Here is a 24,652-nt window from a genome sequence, read left to right on the forward strand (position 1 = left end):
TGGAGATATTATAGGGACGCACCAGTGAGGAGCCAACATGTTCTCAGGGCAGAATGCACACATTAGGAGGCACCATTGTCTGTGTGTACAGAAACATGAAGCAGATGTCGCTCTGGCCTCCTCTCAGGCGATTCTCTAATGTGATGCACTCACCCTGCAGCTATCAGCTTTCAATCTGGTATTGGATGACTTCTTTAGGGGAGGGGGCTTAAATGTTACTGGGTCACTCAAAAATGTATGATGCCCAAGTTGTCTGAAAACTTGGTCTGCAATGCTGTGCATTTTGTGCATGTGCATTTGCATTTTTCAGAACCCTGTAGTGGCATAATTGCTGAGAAATAAGTCTGGCTAAGTGGCTATTGAACCACATGGCTGCGCAGACAGTTTAAAAAGATAATGGGATACATATAATCTAAATGTGTACAACTGTCCTGTAGTGTCAAGTGACGTCATGGCCAATTCCTTGGATTTGTGAGCGAGTCGAAGGTTGCTGCAGGAAGGGGAGATCGGAGGTTGGATCTACACCCGGCAGTCTATTGGGGAAACTTCCACTTTTATAAACAAGTATCGGGCTGCACTGGTTGAAGAGGATACGAGGTAGGTAATGTCTGCGCGCATTCTTTTACCCTTACAAACTAAATTCAATGCAATTGTTGGAAGCTTTTTAAATATTGGTAGCTAGTTGTACACGGGAGTTATCTTCGCTAGCTGGTTGGCTAACATTAGCAGGCTACATTGATGCCAATGGAGGCTGTCAAAACGCAGGAGACGATTGCCATCACATGTATTCTTCCATAGGGAAAACCGTAAACACAGCATCCTGGAATGTAGACTTTTGTTCCGATTTTCGCTCAAAGAAATACTCCCTTTTAGAAAACATTAACTTTACTGGTTTCCAATGAGTTCAACATTTAGCTGGTCAATTCGATATTTGACACGCTCCGAGACAGAACAGTGTCTGGGTATCACTGAAGGTTCATTACACCGCTCTAGAGTTGTCATTTCCCAGCTGCAGAGCATGCACTGCTGCGTACATCAGATCAGATAATGCGATTCCAGTTTTTATAACCGTTCCAACGAATGGTTCCATTACAATATAATCCTAACAGTTATGCACCATCAACGCAATTGCTTGAGGATTGATGGAACCCTTGTGTCCTGACCGAAGTGTTCCGGTTTTGTAGCTCGTTCGTTTTCTTCTCACCCACACACACAGGCATACTGTTGTGTGTGGCAAGAAATCCAACTGAGTAACCAATTGAAGCAGGGCAAGCATCTAGCCTACCTATTGCTTAAAAAATAAACAGGAGTTTTCATATAGACACACAGGTACGTGTGCTCTCGTTATGTATTGCAATAACTCATGCCTGTGTTCTCAGATGAGTAATGTCCTAAATCAAAAATGTTACATGAGAATTCAGTGTGTGCAATAGGCTATGCTGTTCTGTGTCTGACAGACCAGAAAGAAAATTGATGGAAAGAACTAGAGGTGCCAAGTTCACAATTTTTCCATTGATCCCACTGTCTGCAGGCGTTGCCAACAGAAAATGATTTGTCTCCGTTTTTTGGGGGACTTTGATCTTTTGTCATTTCCATACCTGTTTTATTTTTATGAGAGAGTGAATTGCTATCAGTCACAGTGTTGCTGCTCTTTGTGACAGAGGCGTTGCACCTGTGTTGACATCCTGCTAGTAAAAGTTGAGGCCGTTCAAAGTCCTTTCAGGAAATATTCACTTTACATTTCCTTTCAGGAAATATTCACTTTACTACCATGCACTGCCGGTTTCACCTTTCTTAAAAAACATTTGAAGACCACTGGAAATGTCTACTTTTACCCAGTGTATAGCTATTGCTTGTAGGATACAGCAGGCTAAATATCCCCTTTTCTTTTCTGTTATAACCACTGTGGGACAAGCTTTAACAATGCAAATTCCTCCATATTATTGGACCATTATTGATGAGCAGCAGCAATACAATTATATTAAAGGACTTTTGGATTCAATGACTCTGTACGTTTACTATAAAACACAGGTTTTTAAAGCTGTAAAGTGCAATCTCACTGGTTTCTTATTTGACTGCTGCCCTCAGTGTCTTGACGGTAAAACAACATCCCCCACACCATGGGACCAGGGTTATTGTAACCCTTTCATCAGACACTGGTTAACTCCCAAATGGCAGCCTATTTCCTAAATAGTACACTACTATTGACCAGGGGCCCTATGGGTAGTGCACTAAATTGGGAATAGGTTGCCTAACCACCACAGTGTGTATGTGGGTGCCAATGATGACGGAATGAGGACTGCAAAGATCGTGTTTCTGAGGGGTATGATACTCTGTGGTGGATTCCATCCAGACCTCATTGGCTCACCCGTGTGCCTTTTGTAATTAGTGGATTGTGAGCTGATTTAGTCATGCCCCAGTGAGAAGACTAAAGTCTCTGTTCAATGTGATGAGGACTGAGGAGTGTCACCTTACACTGTATGTGGTGTGTAGGCTACCCAGACTGCTCCCCCAGGTGCTGCATCTGACACCTCTGACTCTTGTTGTATGTTCACACACATTAAAAACTAGAGGTCGACCGATTATGATTTTTCAACACCGATACCGATTATTGGAGAACCAAAAAAATCCGATGCCTATTTTTTTATTATATATATATATATATATTTGTAATAATGCCAATTACAACAATACTGAATGAACAATGAACACTTATTTTAACTTAATATAATACATAAATTAAATCAATTTCATCTCAAATAAATAATTAAACATGTTCAATTTGGTTTAAATAATGCAAAAACACAGTGCTGGAGAAGAAAGTAAAAGTGCATATTTTTTTTATTTCACCTTTATTTAACCAGGTAGGCCAGTTGAGAACAAGTATTCATTTACAACTACAACCTGGTCAAGATAAAGCAAGCAGTGCGACACAAACAACACAGAGTTACACACAAACAAACGTACAGTCAATAACACAAAATAAAATAAAAATCTATGTACAGTTTGTGCAAAAGTAGAAGAGTAGGGAGGTAGGCAATAAATAGGCCCTAGAGGTGAAAAATTACAATTTTAGCATTAATACTGGAGTGATAGATGTGCAGATGATGATATGCAAGTAGAGATACTGGGGTGCAAGAGGGTAAGTAATAATATGGGGATGAGGTAGTCAGGTGTGCTATTTACAGATTGGCTGTGTACAGGTACAGTGATCGGTGAGCAGCTCAGACAGCTGATGCTTAAAATTAGAGAGGGAGATTTTTGCAATTTGTTCCAATCATTGGCAGCAGAGAACTGTAAGGAAAGGCGGCTGAGGGAAGTGTTGGCTTTGGGGATGACCAGTGCAATATACTTGCTGGAGCGCGTGCTATGGGTGGGTGTTGCTATGGTGACCAGTGAGCTGAGATAAGGCGGGGCTTTACCTAGCAAAGACTTATAGATGACCTGGAGCCAGTGGGTTTGGCGACGGATATGTAGTGAGGGCCAGCCAACGAAAGCATACGGGTCGCAGTGGTGGGTAGTATATGGGGCTTTGGTGATAAAACAGATGGCGCTGTGATAGACTGCATCCAGTTTGCTGAGTAGAGTGTTGGGGGCTACTTTGTAAATGACATCGCCGAAGTCAAGGATCGGTAGGATAGTCAGTTTTACAAGGGTATGTTTGGCTGCATGAGTGAAGGAGGCTTTGTTGCGAAATAGGAAGCCGATTCTAGATTCCATTTTTGATTGGAGATGCTTAATGTTAGTCTAGAAGGAGAGTTTACAGTCTAGCCAGACACCTAGGTATTTGTAGTTGTCCACATATTCTAAGTCAGAACCGTCCAGAGTAGTGATGCTAGTCGGGCGGGAGGGTGCGAACAGCAATCAGTTGAAGAGCATGCACTTAGTTTTACTAGCATTTAAAAGCAGTTGGAGGCCACGGAAGGAGTGTTGTATGGCGTTGAAGCTCGTTTGGAGGTTTGTTAGCACAGTGTCCAAAGAAGGGACAGATGTATACAGAATGGTGTCTTCTGCGTAGAGATGGATCAGAGAATCACCAGCAAGAGCGACATCATTGATATATACAGAGAAAAGAGTCGGCCCGAGAATTGAACCCTGTGGCACCCCCATAGAGACTGCCAGAGGTCTGGACAACAGGCCCTCCGATTTGATACACTGAACTCTATCTGAGAAGTAGTTGGTGAAGCAGGCGAGGCAGTCATTTGAGAAGCCAAGGCTATTGAGTCTGCCGGCTATTGACTGAGTCGAAAGCCTTGACCAGGTCAATGAAGACGGCTGCATGGTACTGTCTTTTTTCGATGGCGGTTATGATACCGTTTAGGACCTTGAGCGTGGCTGAGGTGCACCCATGACCAGCTCGGAAACCAGATTGCATAGTGGAGAAGGTACGGTGGGATTCGAAATGGTCGGTGATCTGTTTATTAACTTGGCTTTCGAAGATTTTAGAAAAGCAGGGCAGGATGGATATAGGTCTATAACAGTTTGGGTCTAGAGTGTCTCCCCCTTTTGAAGAGGGGGGTGACCGCGGCAGCTTTCCAATGTTTGGGGATCTCAGACGATACGAAAGAGAGGTTGAATAGGCTAGTAATAGGGATTGCAACAATTTTGGTGGATAATTTTAGAAAGAGAGGGAGCCAGATTTTTCAGTTCTTTCAGAACATCAGCTGTCTGGATTTGTGCCATGTAAAAAAGCTAACGTTTACGTTCCTTGCTCAGAACATGAGAACATATGAAAGCTGGTGGTTCCTTTTAACATGAGTCTTCAATATTCCCAGTTAAGTTTTAGGTTGTAGTTATTGTAGGAATTGACGCGTCGACTATTTCTCTCTCTACCATTTGTATTTCATATACCTTTAACTATTGGATGTTTTTATAGGCAGTTTAGTATTGCCAGCCTAATCTCGGGAGTTGATAGGTTTGAAGTCGTAAACAGCGGAATGCTTGAAGCACAGCTAAGAGCTGCTGGCAAACGCAGTAAACTGCTGTTTGAATGAATGCTCACGAGCGTGCTGCTGCCTACCACCTCTCAGTCAGACTGCTCTATCAAATCATAGACTTAATTATAATAAACACACAGAAATACGAGCCCTTGGTAATTTAATATGGTAAAATCCGGAAACTATTTTACATTTACATTTAAGTCATTTAGCAGACGCTCTTATCCAGAGCGACTTACAAATTGGTGCATTCACCTTATGATATCCAGTGGAACAACCACTTTACAATAGTGCATCTAACTCTTTAAGGGGGGGGTTAGAACGATTACTTTATCCTATCCTAGGTATTCCTTAAAGAGGTGGGGTTTCAGTTGTCTCCGGAAGGTGGGTGATTGACTTCGCTGACCTGGCGTCGTGAGGAGTTTTGTCCACCATTGGGGTGCCAGAGCAGCGAACAGTTTTGACTGGGCTGAGCGGGAACTGTACTTCCTCAGAGGTAGGGAGGCGAGCAGGCCAGAGGTGGATGAACGCAGTGCCCTTGTTTGGGTGTAGGGCCTGATCAGAGCCTGAAGGTACGGAGGTGCCGTTCCCCTCACAGCTCCGTAGGCAAGCACCATGGTCTTGTAGCGGATGCGAGCTTCAACTGGAAGCCAGTGGAGAGAGCGGAGGAGCGGGGTGACGTGAGAGAACTTGGAAGGTTGAACACCAGACGGGCTGCGGCGTTCTGGATGAGTTGTAGGGGTTTAATGGCACAGGCAGGGAGCCCAGCCAACAGCGAGTTGCAGTAATCCAGACGGGAGATGACAAGTGCCTGGATTAGGACCTGCGCCGCTTCCTGTGTGAGGCAGGGTCGTACTCTGCGAATGTTGTAGAGCATGAACCTACAGGAACGGGTCACCGCCTTGATGTTAGTTGAGAACGACAGGGTGTTGTCCAGGATCACGCCAAGGTTCTTAGCACTCTGGGAGGAGGACACAATGGAGTTGTCAACCGTGATGGCGAGATCATGGAACGGGCAGTCCTTCCCCGGGAGGAGAGCAGCTCCGTCTTGCCGAGGTTCAGCTTGAGGTGGGTGATCCGTCATCCACACTGATATGTCTGCCAGACATGCAGAGATGCGATTCGCCACCTGGTTATCAGAAGGGGGAAAGGAGAAGATTAATTGTGTGTCGTCTGCATAGCAATGATAGGAGAGACCATGTGAGGATATGACAGACAAGTGACTTGGTGTATAGCGAGAATAGGAGAGGGCCTAGAACAGAGCCCTGGGGGACACCAGTGGTGAGAGCACGTGGTGCGGAGACAGATTCTCGCCCACCACCTGGTAGGAGCGACCTGTCAGGTAGGACGCAATCCAAGCGTGGGCCGCGCCGGAGATGCCCAACTCGGAGAGGGTGGAGAGGAGGATCTGATGGTTCACAGTATCAAAGGCAGCCGATAGGTCTAGAAGGATGAGAGCAGAGGAGAGAGACTTAGCTTTAGCAGTGCGGAGCGCCTCCGTGACACAGAGAAGAGCAGTCTCAGTTGAATGACTAGTCTTGAAACCTGACTGATTTGGATCAAGAAGGTCATTCTGAGAGAGATAGCAGGAGAGCTGGCCAAGTACGGCACGTTCAAGWGTTTWGGAGAGAAAAGAAAGAAGGGATACTGGTCTGTAGTTGTTGACATCGGAGGGATCGAGTGTAGGTTTTTTCAGAAGGGGTGCAACTCTCGCTCTCTTGAAGACGGAAGGGACATAGCCAGTGGTCAAGGATGAGTTGATGAGCGAGGTGAGGTAAGGGAGAAGGTCTCCGGAAATGGTCTGGAGAAGAGAGGAGGGGATAGGGTCAAGCGGGCAGGTTGACCCTATTGAACTATCATTTAAAAACAAAACATTTATTCTTTCAGTGAAATATGGAACTGTTCCGTATTTTATAGAACGGGTGGCAACTCTAAGTCTAAATATTGCTGTCATAATTATGTAAAATTCTGGCAAATTAATTATGGTCTTTGTTAGGAAGAAATGGTCTTCACACAGTTCGCAACGAGCCAGGCGGCCAAAACTGCTGCATATACCCTGACTCTGTTTACACTGAACGCAGGAGAAGTGACACAATTTCCCTAGTTAATATTGCCTGCTAACATGCATTTCTTTTAACTAAATATGCAGTTAAAAAAAAACATAATTTACATAATTATGACAGCAATATTTAGACTTAGGGATGCCACCTGTTCTATAAAATACGGAACAGTTCCGTATTTCACTGAAAGAATAAACGTTTTGTATTTGAAATGATCGTTTTCGGATTTTACCATATTAAATGACCAAGGGCTCGTATTTCTGTGTGTTTTTTATAATGTTTATGGTTAGGTACATTTGTGCAACGATTGTGCTTTTTTTCGCGAATGTGCTTTAGTTAAATCATCACCCGCTTGGCAAAGGTGAAATAGGCTGTGATTCGATGATAAATTAACAGGCACCGTTTTGATTATATGCAACCCAGGACAAGCTAGTTAACCTAGTAATATCATCAACCATGTGTAGTTAACTAGTGATTATGTGAAGATTGTTTTTTTAAAGATAAGTTTAATGCAAGCTAGCAACTTACCTTGGCTCCTTGCAGCCACAAGGTCCTTTTGGTGCTGCACTCGAGTAACAGATGGTCAGCCTGCCACGCAGTCTCCTTGTGGATTGCAATGTAATCGGCCATAATCTGCGTCCAAAAAGGCTGATTACCAGTTGTTATGAGAACTTGAAATCGGCCCTAATTAATCGGCCATGCCGATTTAATCGGTTGACCTCTATTCAAAACCCCACCAAACCAGCTTTGTTGTGTAGGATCAGGGTTGTAAATGGGAGAGCAATGGAGGTTTGAGCTTTGGCTGTAAAAGGCTAGTAGTTTTGTTATTCTCTCATTTTGCTATTAGCACACAGAACAACAAACCAGGTTCTATAGTAGGTAGGCTATGTAGTGGAAATGATGTGCCGTGACCTGTTTCTATTGATCTGATATGAAGGATGACACCGTCATGGAATGTTTTACTTCTTCCCTTTCCAGACCAAATGGCTGAGGTGAGCCTCTGTACTGACTGAGCCTCTACTGTCTATGACAGACCTACTTGGCATGGGTCTTTCATCACATCAAACTGTTGAGTTTTGCGAGTGGGCTCGAATCTTCAGTTCATTCATACATTTTTCTCCCTCCATGTCTCTGCTGTGAACTTGGCCTGATTGCATAACTTCATGCCTTAAGTGATTTAGCCGGCAACATAGATGCAAATGAACCCAGCCCATCATTAAGGCAGGTAGTCAGTGTAACCATAGTAACATACCTCGTCCCTGGTGCCAGTACTATAGATCAGGTGTTTCTGACCTTTGGAAACTCAACCCAAGGCCTCTTTAAGGAATGGAGTTATGGTCTCTTATCACATTTATTTATAAAGCCCTTTTTACATCCGTTTATGACACAAAGTGCTGTACAGAAACCCAGCCTAAAAGCCCAATCAGCAAGCAATGCAGATGTAGAAGCACGGTGGCTAGGAAAAACTCCCTAGAAAGTCAGGAACCTAGGAGGAAACCGAGAAGACAGGCTCTGAGGTGTGGCCTCGTCTGGCTGTGTTGGGTGGAGATTATAACAGTACATGGCCAAGATGTTCAAACGTTCATAGATGACCAGCAGGGTCAAATAATAATCACAGTGGTTGTAGAGGGTGCAACAGGTCAGCACCTCAGGAGTAAATGTCAGTTGGCTTGTCATAGCTGAGCAATCAGAGTTCGAGACAGCAGGTGCGGTAGAGAGAGCGAGAGAGTTGAAAACAGAAGGTCCGGGACAAAGTAGCACGTCTGGTGAACAGGTCAGGGTTCTATAAAGTCTGTACTATTGCTCTAAGGACATTTAGCCTACATAGTTAAGTCTACAGTGCACACACTACAGTTACAGTACCAGTATCTGATTTAGTTGTTACTGATAGGGTTAGATAATATTTGGGGAGTTGGCCTGATTCAGTATCAGTTTGATAGTTGTTTCCACAACAATGAATATTTTTATACCAGTGCCGAAGTCTGAATAGGCCTACATACAGATAGATGACACACAGGCTAGACAGAGGCCTATTCAATCAATATCAGTTATTTGCTTCTCTGTAGTGGATTAGAAATATTGACATTATTTTCACTCTGTCTGCAGTCATCTAGTGCTCTAAGCTATGAGTCCAGACAAAGGATTTGCTGTTGACTGAAGCATGAGGAGGTTTCATTTGTAATATATGCAATTATTTATTCTCTATGATTGCCTTGGCCAAGCCCATCCCTGGTTGCTCATTAGGTAGCTTTATTAAGGGAAACTTTGACCCATATTAAACCAGCACTCTCCCTAGTCCCAACCCTGTGACATAAAAGGAAATATTATAGACTACAGTCTGTTTTTTTTCTGTTGTCATTGAGGGCCATTTTTTGGCAATTTTTATACACAGAAACATTATGGTTCTCTGTTCTATAGATGGAATAGTGGGACATTTTGCCTCACCCATGGGATGAGCATTCAGCATTCACTGCAGCGTCAATAATTCACTGTCTCTATGTTGTAACTTTAATGGGTTACAGAGGTAATGTTTAAGTTAATTCATTGAGCTGTATCTAAAGATATTTTCTTTTAGAGTTGTTTACATATGTAATTGTATTAGAATTTGTGTGTTGGAGATTGAGAGAACTACATACATATTTTTGTTGTATTGTTAGTATTGGATTACGCTATTGACTGCAAGTTCCAATAGAGTAGAAGTAGAGAAAGAACGAGACTGTTATGTACAAGTGATAAGTGATTATCCTGACTTTCGCTAGCAACTTTCTTTTATAGTTTTGTTAAATGTAACGTGAACAAGTAGTATTACTAAAAGAAGCTTTCATTTCAAACCCGACATCCCTAGTCATTACTTTGAAGATGGAGTATAGAATAACTATGGCCATGGATCATGTGTAGCTTTTACTAATCCTGCGTCTCCCCTGTGTTGCTATTCCTCCTGTACCGATGCTGAAACTTAACTAGTGCTTTTAAGAGACAGTGGGATAAGCAGCTTGGGGCCTCCAGACTCTGTCTGGATCCCAAATGGCACCCTATTCCCTACATACTGTAGTGCACTACTTTTGACCTAGCCCATAGTTTTGTACACTATATAGGGAATAAGGTGCCGTTTGGGACTCTGAGTGTGTGTGTGTCTGCTTGGGCCTAATGTTGTTGCCCAAGCTAGCTGTGTGAAAGAGAGGCCACCACTGTTTTCCTGCCAGTTCCATTTGGCTCCAGTCATTGCCTCAGTGTTTTCCATGTTCACGTTGGCTAGATAAGATGGATGGGATCTTGGGAAATGGGAACTCCTGGTTCTCAGTGTGTCTCTGACTTGCTATCTGAGTGTCTTCAGACCGTTTGACATTATGGGGTATTGTGAGGCTTGTGAGGCTTCCTCTCTATTCATTGTCTGGTGGCTGTGGAGTGTCTATGGTGAGTCCTAAATGGTACCCTATTCCCTAATATAGTGCGCTACCCTATGGGCCCTGGTCAAAAGTAGTGCACTACAAATGGAATAGAGTGCCATTTGGGACGCATACTTTGTGTGGTATGTGCACATTGAATAATCAGTGGTGTATCTGTGTCTGGACGACATCACACAGCAGAGAGATTACTGTACGCCTGTAAAGAGAAGATTGTGAGAACGAGATTTCGGCTGTCTGTGTAGCACTCGAGGGACTGGCCGTAGGGGGATGTTGTCTTAGGTTTTAGTTGACAAAGGACAGACTGCACAGACTGGGTCCTAGTAAAGGTTCCTTTTCAGTGTGTGGAATCCTTAGTTGAGATCCATGCGATTTGCTCAAACTTTTGAGTAGGCCTAAATTATGGAAATGTCAATGGGAGATAGGCTACGATTTATGCCAAAGTGATGATGATAGCTCATAGTGATGGGGGGATTGATACAGTTACATATCGTAATATTATTTTAGACAATATTATACCGATACTTTGATTAAAAGTATAGATTTGTTAAAATATGATTTATTCATTATTATTGTTAGGTATTAACTCAGATGTTGTTCATCCTATAGCTTCGTCTCCATCTTCTTTTTAAATAGTGAGCCAACATCAAAAAWTTTTTTTCATTCTCTTGTTTCTCTGCAGCAGACATATAGTGAGCAATATGTTTTGGAACATTAAATCGCAAATAAAATCACAGTATCGAATCGCAATACATATAGAATCATGACAATCACAATGTATATCTTACCGGCACCTACAGTTCCTTCAGAAAGTATTCACACCCCTTGACTTTTGATGTTTTTGATTTACATTTAGATTCTGTGTCACTGGCCTACACACAATACCCCATAATGTCAAAGTTGAATTATGTTTTTAGAAATTTGTACAAATTAATAAAAAATGAGAAGCTGAAATATGTTGAATCAATAAGTATTCAACTCCTTTGTTACGGCAAGCCTAAATGCGTTCAGGAGTAAAAATGTGCTCAACAAGTCACATAATAAGTTGCATGAACTCACTCTGTGTGTAATAATAGTGTTTAACATGATTTTTTAAAATGACAACCAGATCTCTGTACCCCACACACACTGGGATGTTCAAAACATTAAGAACACCTGCTCTTTCCATGACAGACTGACCAGGTGAATCCAGGTGAAAGCTATGATCTCTTATTGATGTCACTTGTTAAATCCACTTCAATCAGTGTATATGAAGAGGAGGAGACAGGTTCTTAAAGGATTTTTAAGCCTTGAGACAACTGAGACATGGATTGTGTATGTGTGCCATTGAGGGTGAATGGGCAAGACAAGAGATTTAAGTGCATTTGGACAGGGTATGGTAGTAGGTGCCACTGGTTTAAATGTGTGTCCAGAGCTGCAACGTTGCTGGGTTGTTCACGCTCAACAATTTCCCTTGTGTATCAAGAAGGGTCCACCACCCAAAGGACATCCAGCCAACTTGACACAGATGTGGGAAGCATTCCAGTCAACATGGGCCAGCATCCCTGTGGAACGCTTTCGACACCTTGTATAGCCCATGCCCCAACGAATTGAGGCTGTTCTGTGGTCATAAAGGTGGGGTGCAACTCAATATTAGGATGGTATCCTTAATGTTTTGTACACTCAGTATAAAATGATTTAAACACCAATTCAACCACAAAGACCAGGGAGGTTTTCCAATGCCTTGCAAAGAAGAGCACGTATTGGTAGATGGCTAAAATAAAAAAAGATGGCATTAAAAATCCCTTTGAGCATGGTGACATTCTTAATTACACTTTGGATGGTGTATTAATACACCAAGTCACTACAAAGATTACAGGCGTCCTTCCTAACTCAGTTGCCGGAGAGGAAGGAAAGCGCTCAGGGATTTTGCAATGAGGCCAATGGTCACTTTAAAACAGTTACAGAGTTTGATGGCTGTGATAGAACTGAGGATGGATCAACAACATTGTAGTGAATCCACAATAATGACTTAAATGACGGAGTGAAAAGAAGACACCTGTACAGAATAAAAGTATTCAAAACATGCATCCTATTTGCAATAAAGCACTAAAGTAAAACTGCCAAAAAAATGTGGAAAAGTAAGAAGCTTTATAAAGCGGTATGTTTGGGGCAAATCCAACACATCACTGAGTACCACTCTTCATATCTTCAAGCATGGTGGTGGCTGCATCATGTTATGGGTATGCTTTTCCTAGTAGAAAATCTGGTTCTGTCTACTTTCCAACAGACACTGGGAGACATTCACCTTTCAGCAGGACAATAAAATGATTTAAAAAAAAAAAATATATACATACACACAGTACCATTCAACAGTTTGGACACACCTACTCATTCAAAACTATGGAATCATGTAGTAACCAAAAAAGTGTTTAACAAATCAAAATATATTTATATTTGAGATTCTTCACAGAAGCCACCCTTTGGCTTCATATGTGTTATTTCATAGTTTTGATGTCTTTACTATTATTCTGCAATGTAGAAAATAGTAAAAAAAAAAAAATACAGATAAACCCTTGAATGAGTAGGTGTGTGTGTGTATATGAGAACGGACCACCTGCAGTACCTCCACGGATCGTAGTTTGAGAACACGTGACCTTCTCTATACTTAGCTTGAAATGGTGCTCAATCCATTAGGGGCTACAATTTTTTTGTGGTTTAAAGATACATTTAATTAGATAACAATCAATGTTGTGTATGCACTGCACTTACAGTTGAAGCCGGAAGTTTACATACACCTTAGCCAAATACATTTAAACTCAGTTTTTCACAATTCCTGATATTTAATCCTAGTAAAAATTCCCTGTTTTAGGCCAGTTAGGATCACCACTTTATTTAAAAAATGTGAAATGTCAGAATAATAGTAGAGAGAATTATTTATTTTAGCTTTTATTTCTTTCATCACATTCCCAGTGGGTCAGAAGTTTACATACACTAAATTAGTATTTGGTAGCATTGCCTTTAAATTGTTTAACTTGGGTCAAAAGTTTCGGGTAGCCTTCCACAAGCTTCCCACATTCCTCCTGACAGAGCTGGTGTAACTGAGTCAGGTTTGTAGGCCTCGTTGCTCGCACACGCTTTTTCAGTTCTGCCCACACATTTTATATCCTTGCTCCCAAGGATGAACCAGACTTGTGGAGGTCTACAATTTTTTTTCTGAGGTCTTGGCTGATTTCTTTTGATTTTCCCATGATGTCAAGCGAAGAGGTACTGAGTTTGAAGGTAGGCTTTGAAATACATCCACAGGTACACCTCCAATTGACTCAAATGATGCCAATTAGCCTATCAGAAGCTTCTAAAGCCATGACATTTTCTGGAATTTTCCAAGCTGTTTAAAGGCACAGTCAACTTAGTGTATGTGAACTTCTGAACCACTGGAATTGTGATACAGTGAAATAATCTGTCTGTAAACAATTGTTGGAAAAATTACTTGTGTCATGCACAAAGTAGATGTCCTAACCGACTTGCCAAAACTATAGTTTGTTCACAAGAAATTTGTGAAGTAGTTGAAAAACGAGTTTTAATGATTCCAACCTAAGTGTATGTTAACTTTCGACTTCAACTGTATAAACAACTGTATGAAATAGGAATAAGGCCTATAGGGAGGAATCGATGTGATACATATGCCTAGTTTGCCACAGGACCTGTAGAATTTGTCCAATGTTTATCTTAAGTGGCAGAGTCCCTCTGAAAAAAGTTTATTGGCATTCGACTTCGACTTGAAGAAGAGGATTCTTGTCAATCTTTAAGCTGTGTTACAGGGTTGTAGGTTGAAGTTATGCTTTGGATTCACCGCATCTGCCGACCTCATCAAAACCAAGTTCACTGAACTGGGAGGGAGTTTACGCAATGGAGTCTCTAGGAACAGAAGGGAAGGGATTCCTGTCCTCTTCAATAGCAACAAGCTGGTAATCTGCTGATCCTTTTACTCCTAGTTTGGGCAAGGCTTGGCTGCAGGAGAGTGATGCCTCAGCTTTTGTACAGTCACATACTGGGTCACATTCACCCACTGGGCACACAAACTGGAGAAATGTTGTTGAATGGAAAACATGAGTAGTCATACAGGCCATGTTCAGGTGCTGTTGTTGGCTACCTCCTGTGTTTTTAACCATTTACTCACGTCTGGTGGCCACTGCTCACTAACACGACCCTAGTAGGCTTTACCTTCCTAGACCAGACTGGCTGGCACCAGGATCAGGAACCTACTCCTGCTGAGCCTCTGTCAGCTCCAGTTAACAGGGCATGGATGAAAGCCCTATTTCTGACCTGTAGTCGGGAACCCCATCTGTGGCAGGAACCATCACAGAGTCACCATCACAGAACCCTAGAGTTAGAATGAGTATACCAGTCAAATTGTGATGTCAGAGGTTCCAATCCCATTCTACTCATTCTATGGATGCAACCCTGACTGAGGAGAAAAATTAACATCTGTTGTGGGAGCATGACAGTGAAAATTGAATGGCACTACATATTTATAACGTGTCCGTAAGGTCTTAACTTAAATTATTAAGCCTGTAGTTTGAAAACCTGTTTTGTCAAGTAGGATAATCCTCACTCGCAAAACTGACAGTTACGATTGTGGTGTACAGACCATATCCTAGGCCTAGCCGACAAACCCTTCAGGGCAGGGAAGCCATAATCTTATAGTCAGTCTCCCTCTGGGACACAAGTCATGTCTCGACAAACTAACTCCAACTGATTCTGACTCCATGATGCAAGTTCTAGTTACTTAGCATGATATATGGCATTAAAGTACACTACAGTACTAGTCTGTGGAGTAGGCCCCTCCCACTTTAAGCTCACTCATTACATTTTGCTGGCTGTAATTATTACTTATCAGATGTTCTATAAATATCCACCAACCAAAGTCATACCGTATAAAATCACAACAGCTATGATTAAAACAGGACGTTTCGGTACAGTTTTATGAATGCCAACAGGGAATTTGTTCGTTTGACATGGTGTAATATTTTTGTGTCTAAAATGTAATTATGTGTAAATATTGATATAATAACCATCAAATCGAAGTAAACTTGGAGTTACGCTATGATATGGTGTGTAGTCCTTCACCAACGACAAGACGATAATTCAGGAAACCATTCCGTTTATTAGGCTACAGATTAAATAAATGATGATGAACTTCCCCCAGGTGGTGAAAGTGCACAGTAACGATGCTACTTTCCAATAAATATCCAGGGTCTTATTCTGGTGACATGATCGATGCTTGACTGCCATTTGACAAATATAAATATGTTTGCTGTTATCCATAATAATCTCATGTAAACTAGCCTACCCTCACAGCCTATCTGCACTGTATCTGCCAGCTGTTGGTTAGAGTGCAGGTGTCAAGACCAGACTAGGCACATTTGCTATTTAACACAACAGTTTTTGTGACAAAACTATCGATTTAGTGTTGAAAATATGATGGAATCACATTGAATTTTGTATTTTTATTTGGTACATGAAAAAGTGTGTTTTGTGTGGGCTAGGTCATCACGTACTGATTTTTATCCGCAAAATATCAGTTTGGTGAAAAACAATGTACATATTTTCTTCATGCAGATTTTTGAATATTTGCATGATAATCTGTTGTTTTGCCTAGACAGGATGAGGGACAGGAAATGCTAGTTAATTCTGTTAATATGCTACATTTATAGAACTAAGCATAAGCTAAAAATGCTGACTGTCATAGCACTTGAAAGAGACTGAAGCAGATTCAAAAGGCTTTGAAGGCTCAGCTCTTTGGAGTTTAGTTCTTCTTCAGTGCTGCCTCCGGGCCCATTGTTTCTAAACATATCACAAGGTTTTGTTTCACTCTTCACCACGTGACTTTCCTTTACTATGACAGTGAGCTGTCAGTGCGTGGCAGACAGTCCGAACACCACTATAACAATCCTCTGTTTGTCCCAGCCGTGGCAGAGCGAGGAGGGGGCCCAACATGCAACCCATTATCAACTATTTTGATTTGACATCCTCTGCTGGGGAAGCAGTGGCTTTCTTTAGAATAGATAGGATACAGTCTGCCTTTCCTAATCATCTTCAGAAACATCCAATACACTTAAACCAGCAGCTGCTATTGGTCTGAACATCCATATTAATACCATTTGGTTTACTGTCTTCGCTGAAATATCCCGACCCTCCCAGCCAACACACATAGACACTCCCACCCCTTGGCTTTCGTGTCGGCTTTCGTGTCGAGAACAGTCTAAGCTGTTCTCTTCCCATATTTCCCTTCAGCAGTTTGTCAGATTGTAGAGTGAGAGAGAAAAAATACCTTTAGAAACAGACTCACTCTGGGGCAGCTGGCACCATGATCCCCAATCACACTACACTACATTCTCTGATGCAACTGGTTGGTTATGCTGGGTTAGCTTTAGATCTGCATCAAGTAGTCCATGTTGTTGCTGCTGTACAAGACTTTTAGATTGGCTACTCCCTAAGGTAAAGGAACAACAAATCAACTCTTCCCAGGTCCCACTATGTTCCATTCAAGGAACAACAAATCAACTCTTCCCAGGTCCCACTATGTTCCATTCAAGNAACTCTTCCCAGGTCCCACTATGTTCCATTCAAGGAACAACAAATCAACTCTTCCCAGGTCCCACTATGTTCCATTCAAGGAACAACAAATCAACCCTTCCCAGGTCCCACTATGTTCCATTAAAGGTACAACAAATCAACCCTTCCCAGGTCCCACTATGTTCCATGCTTTCTATGTTGTATTCATGGAGTACCCGTATGTTATTTATTTTTGCACTTTTGCACCCCAGTATCTCTTACTTGCATATCATCATCTGCACATCTATCACTCCAGTGTTAATACTAAATTGTAATTATTTCTCCACTATGGCCTATTTATTGCCTTACCTCCCTAATTCTGCTACATTTGCACACACTACATCATCAATTTTTCTATTGTGTTATTGACTGTACGTTTGTTTATGTGTAACTCTGTGTTGTTGATTTTGTCGCACTGCTTTGCTTTATCTTGGCCAGGTCGCAGTTGTAAATGAGAACTTGTTCTCAACTATCTTACCTGGTTAAATAAAGGGGAAATAAAAAAAAATAAAAAAATTGTAACAAACAAAAGCATTGTGCATTGCTCAAGTTCTGCTGCATGTCAGAACAAACGACGATTCTTGATGTTTCGTAGTCAATTTTTTTTGCATATGTAAATTGCAAAAGATGTGGTACATGAGCTAGTAAGCAAATACCTCCTTATTACGCAGGTGTGCTCAGCTAGCACGTCACGCAAAAAAATCCCTTTCCGGTGAAAATGACTTCTATGTTTCCCAGGCGTTTGGCTGGGCACTGAGCTGGAGTTACCATGTACAGTAGCAATACATCACAGCAGGACCTTGGCTGAGTCCTAAATGGTATCCTATTCCCTATACAGTACACTACATAGAGAATAGGGTGCCATTTGGGATTATGGCCCTTGTCACAAGGCCAATCAAACAAATGTGTGTGCCCTTTCCTCTGCCCAGTGATTGGAAACACATTTCCTTCAAATGCATATTGCTCAAACTATATCAGATGTGCCATAGTGCCTACATTAGTTATTGAGCAATAGTGTGAGTTGTGAAGATGGACTGGCACACCTAAAGTGCCTCAAAAGTGGCAATCTTTGAGTTGATTGCCTGGATCAAGAGAAGTAGCAACTCCTAGCCTACTCTCCAGAACGGCATGTGGTAATCGCATGATCAGGCGTGATTCTGTATTACTGTATTACCATCATATAAACCACCATATATTTTCTGTATAGTGCACTACCTTTGACCAGGGCTATTGGGCTCTGGTCAAAATAATATTTGATTTGATGGTGGACTTCAGGAAACAGCAGAGGGAGCACGCCCCTATCCACATCGACGGGGCCGCAGTGGAGAAGGTGGAAAGCTTCAAGTTCCTTGGCGTACACATCACTGAAATGGTCCACTCACGCAGATAGAGTGGTGAAGGTGCAACAGCGCCTCTTCAACCTCAGGAGGCTGAAGAAATTTGGCTTGTCACCTAAAACACTCACAAACTTTCACAGATGCACATTTGAGAGTATCTTGTCAGGCTGTATCACCGCCTGGTATGGCAATTGCACCGCCCGCAACCGCAGAGCTCTCCAGAGGGTGGTGACGTCTGCCCAACGCATCGCCGGGGGCCAACTACCTGCCCTCCAGGACACCTACAGCACCCAATGTCACAGGAAGGCCAAGAAGATCATCAAGGACATCAACCACCCGAGCCACAGCCTGTTCACCCCACTACCATCCAGAAGGTGAGGTCAGTACAGGTGCATCAAAGCTGGGACCGAGAGACTGAAAAACAGGCCTTCAGACTGTTAAATAGCCATCACTAGCCGGCTTCCACCAGGTTCTGTAACCCTGCGCCTTAGAGGCTGCTGCCCCATATACATAGACATGGAATCACTGGCCACTTTAATAATGGAACACTAGTCTTCAATTTGCTTACCATCCCAATAGATCCACAGATGACGCAATGCACACTTCCCTATCCCATCTGAACAAGAGGAATACCTATGTAAGAATGAATAGTTAATAATAACATTAATTAATAACATTAATAATGTTTACATACTGCTTTACTCATCTCATGTATATACTGTATTCTATTCTACTTTATTTTAGTCAATGCCACTGACATTGCTCAATCTAATATTTATATATTTCTTAATTACATTCTTTTACTTTTAGATTTGTGTGTATTGTTGTGAATTGTTAGATACTACTGCACTGTTGGAGCTAGGAACACAAGCATTCAAATACACCCGCAATAACATCTGCTAAATATGTGTATGTGACAGGTAAAATGTGATTTGAGTTGAAGCTGCGCTGTCAGATGTTCAGATGCAGAGTGTTGGCTGCTGTGGGTGGTTGTCAGGAACAGTCTTGCCTCTCTTTGTTCTGCTCTGCATGGCTCGCCAAGGCAGTTCTAGTATCACATGTGGATAATGTGAATCGAGTAGACTACTGCTTTAAGGGTGGGTGGGAACACTTTGTTTGCATCCAAATATTTACTTGTGGCCTAGTAATAGTAGTTATTCTAGTCATCTTGAAATGCAAACTGGATTGCATTCAGTTTCTACTGAACTAAGACCACCACCACACCTTGAATGACGGAATGGAAATGTCCTAAGGTAATATCTAACTGGGTTAATCTGATAAGCGACCCGTGACTGTGTCATCAGGAAGCCAGGAGGGATTTGAGTATTGACCTCATATCCTGATCCACAGGAGGTTGGTGGCACCTTAATTGGGGAGGAGTGGCATCAAATATGTAAAACACATGGTTTGATGCCATTCCATTTGGCTCCGTTCCAGCCATTATTATGAGCCTTTCCCGCCTCAGCAGCCTCCACTGATCCTGATGTGTTTTCAGGAATGATGCTTTGACAAACTAATTCAAATAATCCTGCATCATCAGTGCTGATGTCACGTGTCTTAGTATCGGGAATAGTTCCCACTCCTCAATAGAGACTGGTCAGAGTGACGTTAGCCATGTGCCGTACCGTTATTGGCCAGGTGTAGTGAGATATTATGGACAGATAATAGAGAATACCTAGTAAACAGTCACCACTAGCTGCTAGCCAGCCTCCGCCGGCCTCCTAGTCACCACTAGCGGCCTGCCCCTGAACCTTAGTCACTGTTACTCGCTGGCTACCACCCGGTACTCTATCCTGCACCTTAGAGACTGCTGCCCTATGTACATAGTCATTAAATACTGGTCACTTTTAATAATATTCATACTGTTTGATCACATTATATGTATACACTGTATTCTAGTCATGACTCATCAAATACAGTATAACTACTGCTTTACACACCTTTTCTATTCATATAGAATTCATGCTGTCTATACACACCATTATATTCTGAGTGTACAAAACATTAAGAACACCTTCCTGATATTGAGTTGAACCCCTTTTGCCCTCAGAACAGCCTCAATTTGTTAGTGCATGGACTCTACAAGGTGTCAAAAGCGTTCCACGGCCATGCAAACTCCATAGACAAACATTGGCAGTAGACTGGCCTTACTTAAAAGCTCAGTGACTTTCAATGTAGCACCGTCATAGGATGCCACCTTTCCAACAAGTGAGTTCGTCAAATTTATGCCCTGCTAGAGCTCCCTGGGTCAACTGTAAGTACTGTTATTGTGAAGTAGAAACGTCTAGGAGCAACAACTTTCATGCCGTGATATGGTGGGCCACACAAGCTCATAGAACGGGACCGCCGAGTGATGTAGCACGTAAAAATCGCCTGTCCTCGGTTACAACACTGACTACAGAGTTCCAAACTGCTTCTGGAAGCAACGTCAGCACAAAAACTGTTCGTCAGTAGCTTCATGAAATAGGTTTCCATGGCCGAGCAGCTGCACACAAGCCTAAGATCACCATGCGCAATGCCATGCGAAGGCTGGAGTGGTGTAAAGCTCGCCGCCATTGGACTCTGGAGGAGTGGAAACGCATTCTCTGGAGTGATGAATCATGCTTCACCATCTGGCAGTCTGACGGACAATTCTGGGTTTGGCTGATGCCAGGAGAATGCTACCTTCCCCAATGCATAGTGTCATCTGTAAAGTTGGAATAATGGTCTGGGGCTGTTTTTCATGGTTCGTGCTAGGTCCCTTAGTTCCAGTGAAGGGAAATCTTAACGCTACAGCATACAATTACATTTTAGACAATTCTGTGCTTCCAACTTTGTGCTAACAGTTTAGGGAAGGCCCCTTCCTGTTTCAGCATGACAATGTCCCCATGCACAAAGCGAGGTCCATGCAGAAATGGTTTGTCGAGATGTGTTGAAGAACTTGACTGGCCTGCACAGAGCCCTAACCTCAACCCCATCGAACACCTTTGGGATGAATTGGAACGCCGACTGCGAGCTGTTGTGGAAAATCTTGAGTCAAATATTTGCACAGATACCGGAACTTGTGAATTCAATTTAGACTTTATTACAAACTTAACAGAGCCAAGCCCTTCCATGGAAAAGACTAAATTCTCTAATCACAGAGTTCTGACTTTATAGTTTTTCCCGTCTTTACATTGCACATATAGTCACTCCTTGTATGTACACGAACAACTCCTATTTGCCTTATAGTTTTCCGATCTTTGCGTTACGTAAAGAATCCCCTCCCTCTATACGAAATTAACTCCTCTTGACCTTTCTCCACCATTATCTTTCCATCTCAGTTCTTGCTTGTTAACGCCCACATCTGACAGCTGTATAGGTTATAATGGTAGCAGGCCCTGTTCATATATGTTCCATTCCTTATATAGGCACTCTGTCTTAGCACTTCAAAGTGGACAGTCTAAACACTGCCTGCTAATATTGGAGTCATGAGTTTTGCGTGAGTTTCACTACCACAGAGCCAAGCCTAATCGTCCAACATCAGTGCCCGACCTCACTAATGCTCTCTGACATTGCTCGTTCTGAAATTACTTAATTTCTTTATTTTTACTTTTTGGATCATGTGTGTATTGTTTTGTATTACTGCACTGTTGGAACTAGAAACACAAGCATTTCGCTGCACCTGCAATAACATCTGCAAGTCTGTGTACGTGACCAATAAACTTTGATTTGATAGTATATTCAGATGGAATTACACTTCAGAATGAGGATGTGATGTGTAGTACTTACATTGGCTGGTGATTTTTACAGCCCAGCCAATAAGTTACTAGTAACCTTTGACCTATGCTTTTGCTACACCTGCTTGGATAAAGGGACATTCCTGGAATCTTAGTGAGAGCCTTCTATGCTGCTGACGCATGGAGAGTTCCATGTTTGAATGGATGATGTGATATTTAGGGTATTATTGAATTTGACTTATTTTAGGATGATGTGAAAAGCAAAGACCCAGTCAGCTCTTGGCACAGTGCTGAATTGTTGTAGAGGTTATTATGATTGACGGTCCACATTCAAAACTCTCCAGCTTAATGAAGTTTGTTCCACTTTGATTACCAGCCAAAAATAACTTTAAGATTGCAGGCAAGCACCCATGTAGGCTAGTTGTTTCATTTGTTGTTGTGGCCAGTAACATTGTGAATAGGCCTAGACATCATTTGGTTGGCTTTACTAGTTTTCCTCTGCTTATAACAAGAAAATATGTTCCATTATTATTTATGATCTCAACCCTTTTAGTAGGTTAATAGGATCAGCACACCCCTTAGTGACGTGAAAGCAGCTTAAACACAACCAGGCCTATTAGTTTGTCAATTCTGGAAACACAGTCTGTACTAAGGCTCATTGTCAGTGCCAAGTTGATCAGGCCCTAGCTATTCCATTGTTTCACAAGAGGGAAACCCCCTGTGGAGTTACTGAACAAACTAGGCTTAGTCTGACATTTCACTCATTGAGTTTGTTTGCTTTTAATATTAGCATAGTTATTTGTGTTAGTGGCACCTGTATTTTAATGTGGCGCGTTTGTGTGGGGAGAGAATAACATGCTGACCAGACCGGACACGTCGCGTGCAAAATACATTTTGAAATCCATGTTATTCAATTATAGCAACCACACTGCTTGCGCGCGCCAACGAGCGTCTGCGACACCAAGGGTTAAAATAGATGTCGTTCCTATTTCTGACGCAGTTCGCGCTGCAAGTCCTGCCTCTCCCATCTCCTCATTGGTTTATAGAAGCAGGTACCCACGTGCCATCTCCTCATTGGTTATACCCACGTGGGTGATAGAAAGACGAACTGTTTTGCCGGTAGTCGTGGTAATACAATGAAAGTTTAGATGCGATCACCGTATAATTTAAACGATGAAAAAGCCTGGAAGGAGGAGAGATGACTAGAAACGATTCGGTTGGCCGTTTTATGTGTGGATTAATTGTCGGAGTAGAGATCCTTGTGCATTTCAAGTAAAATAACAACTCAATGTTTATATCCCAGGACAAATTAGCTAGCAACAGCAAGCTAGCTAAATAGGACAAATTAACGTTAGCTAGCAAGTGCAAGCTAACTAGCTAAATTACCATACATGTTTAATGCTTTTCGACCTGTCCCCAAATTAATGTCATTGGTGCAGAGTTTGTTTTGATATTTTAATCTGCGTGTCGTGATCGCGTTTGGTGTGGGGGGGCAAAATACATTTATGCACGATAGCGCACGCGCGCAGCCGGTTTGGGCAAGGTGTAAGGCGATTGTGGTGCATAGTAAGCGATTCCCAAAGCATGACCTGAATAATTGATAATTGAGCATTGAGAATCACCCTTGAACCCAGGCTGTGTCAATCAATCAAATGTATTTATAAAGCCATTTTTACATCAGCCGATGTCACAAAGTGCTATATAGAAACCCAGCCTAAAACCCCAAACAGCAAGCAATGCAGACGTAGAAGCAAGCAATGCAGACGTAGAAGCAAGCAATGCAGACGTAGAAGCAAGCAATGCAGACGTAGAAGCAAGCAATGCAGAKMTAGAAGCAAGCAATGCAGACGTAGAAGCAAGCAAGCAATGCAGACGTAGAAGCAAGCAAGCAATGCAGACGTAGAAGCAAGCAAGCAATGCAGACGTAGAAGCAAGCAAGCAATGCAGACGTAGAAGCAAGCAAGCAATGCAGACGTAGAAGCAAGCAAGCAATGCAGACGTAGAAGCAAGCAATGCAGACGTAGAAGCACAGTGGCTGGGAAAACCTCCCTAGAAAAGCAGGAACCTAGGAAAAAATCTAGAGAGTAACCAGGCTCTGAGACACTCAAGTGAAGCATAGATGGCCAGCAGGGTCAAATAATAATCAGTGGTTGTAGAGGGTGCAACAGGTCTGCACCTCCGGAGTAAATGTCAGTTGGTTTTTCATAGCTGAGCGTTCAGAGTTTGAGACCACAGGTGTGGTAGAGAGAGTCAAAAACAGCAGATCTGGAACAAGGTAGCACGTCCGGTGAACAGGTCAGGGTTCCATAGCCGCAGGCAGATCAGTTGAAACTGGAGCAACAGCATGACCAGGTGGACTGGGGACAGCAAGGAGTCATCAGGCCAGGTAGTCCTGAGCCATGGTCCCAGGGCTCAGGTTCTTCGGGAGGGAGAGAATTAGAGGAAGCATACTTAAATTCACACAGGACACCTGATAAGACAGGAGAAATACTCCAGATATAACAGACTGACCCTAATCCCCGACACAAACTATTGCAGAATAAATACTGGAGGCTGACACAGGAGGGGTCGGGAGATACTGTGGCCCCGTCCAATGATACCCTCGGACAGGGCCAACTA

General features: G+C 42.5%; 1 protein-coding gene across 4 annotated transcripts in view; it reads left to right on the forward strand.

The window, feature by feature from the left end:
- The first annotated feature begins 449 nt into the window (after positions 1-449).
- LOC111954568 (unconventional myosin-VI-like) overlaps positions 450-24,652 on the forward strand; it is a 126,620-nt gene continuing 102,417 nt past the window's right edge. For 2 of the 4 annotated variants that reach the window (XM_023974406.1, XM_023974410.3), the window contains exon 1: positions 450-597. The gene's annotated coding sequence lies outside the window, so the exon portion shown is untranslated. Of the gene's footprint in view, positions 602-24,652 lie in introns of all 4 variants that reach the window. The other 2 variants (XM_023974407.1, XM_023974409.1) reach the window with 2 other exon arrangements.

Source organism: Salvelinus sp. IW2-2015, linkage group LG28 (assembly GCF_002910315.2).
Source record: "Salvelinus sp. IW2-2015 linkage group LG28, ASM291031v2, whole genome shotgun sequence".
Taxonomy (NCBI): Eukaryota; Metazoa; Chordata; class Actinopteri; order Salmoniformes; family Salmonidae; genus Salvelinus; species Salvelinus sp. IW2-2015.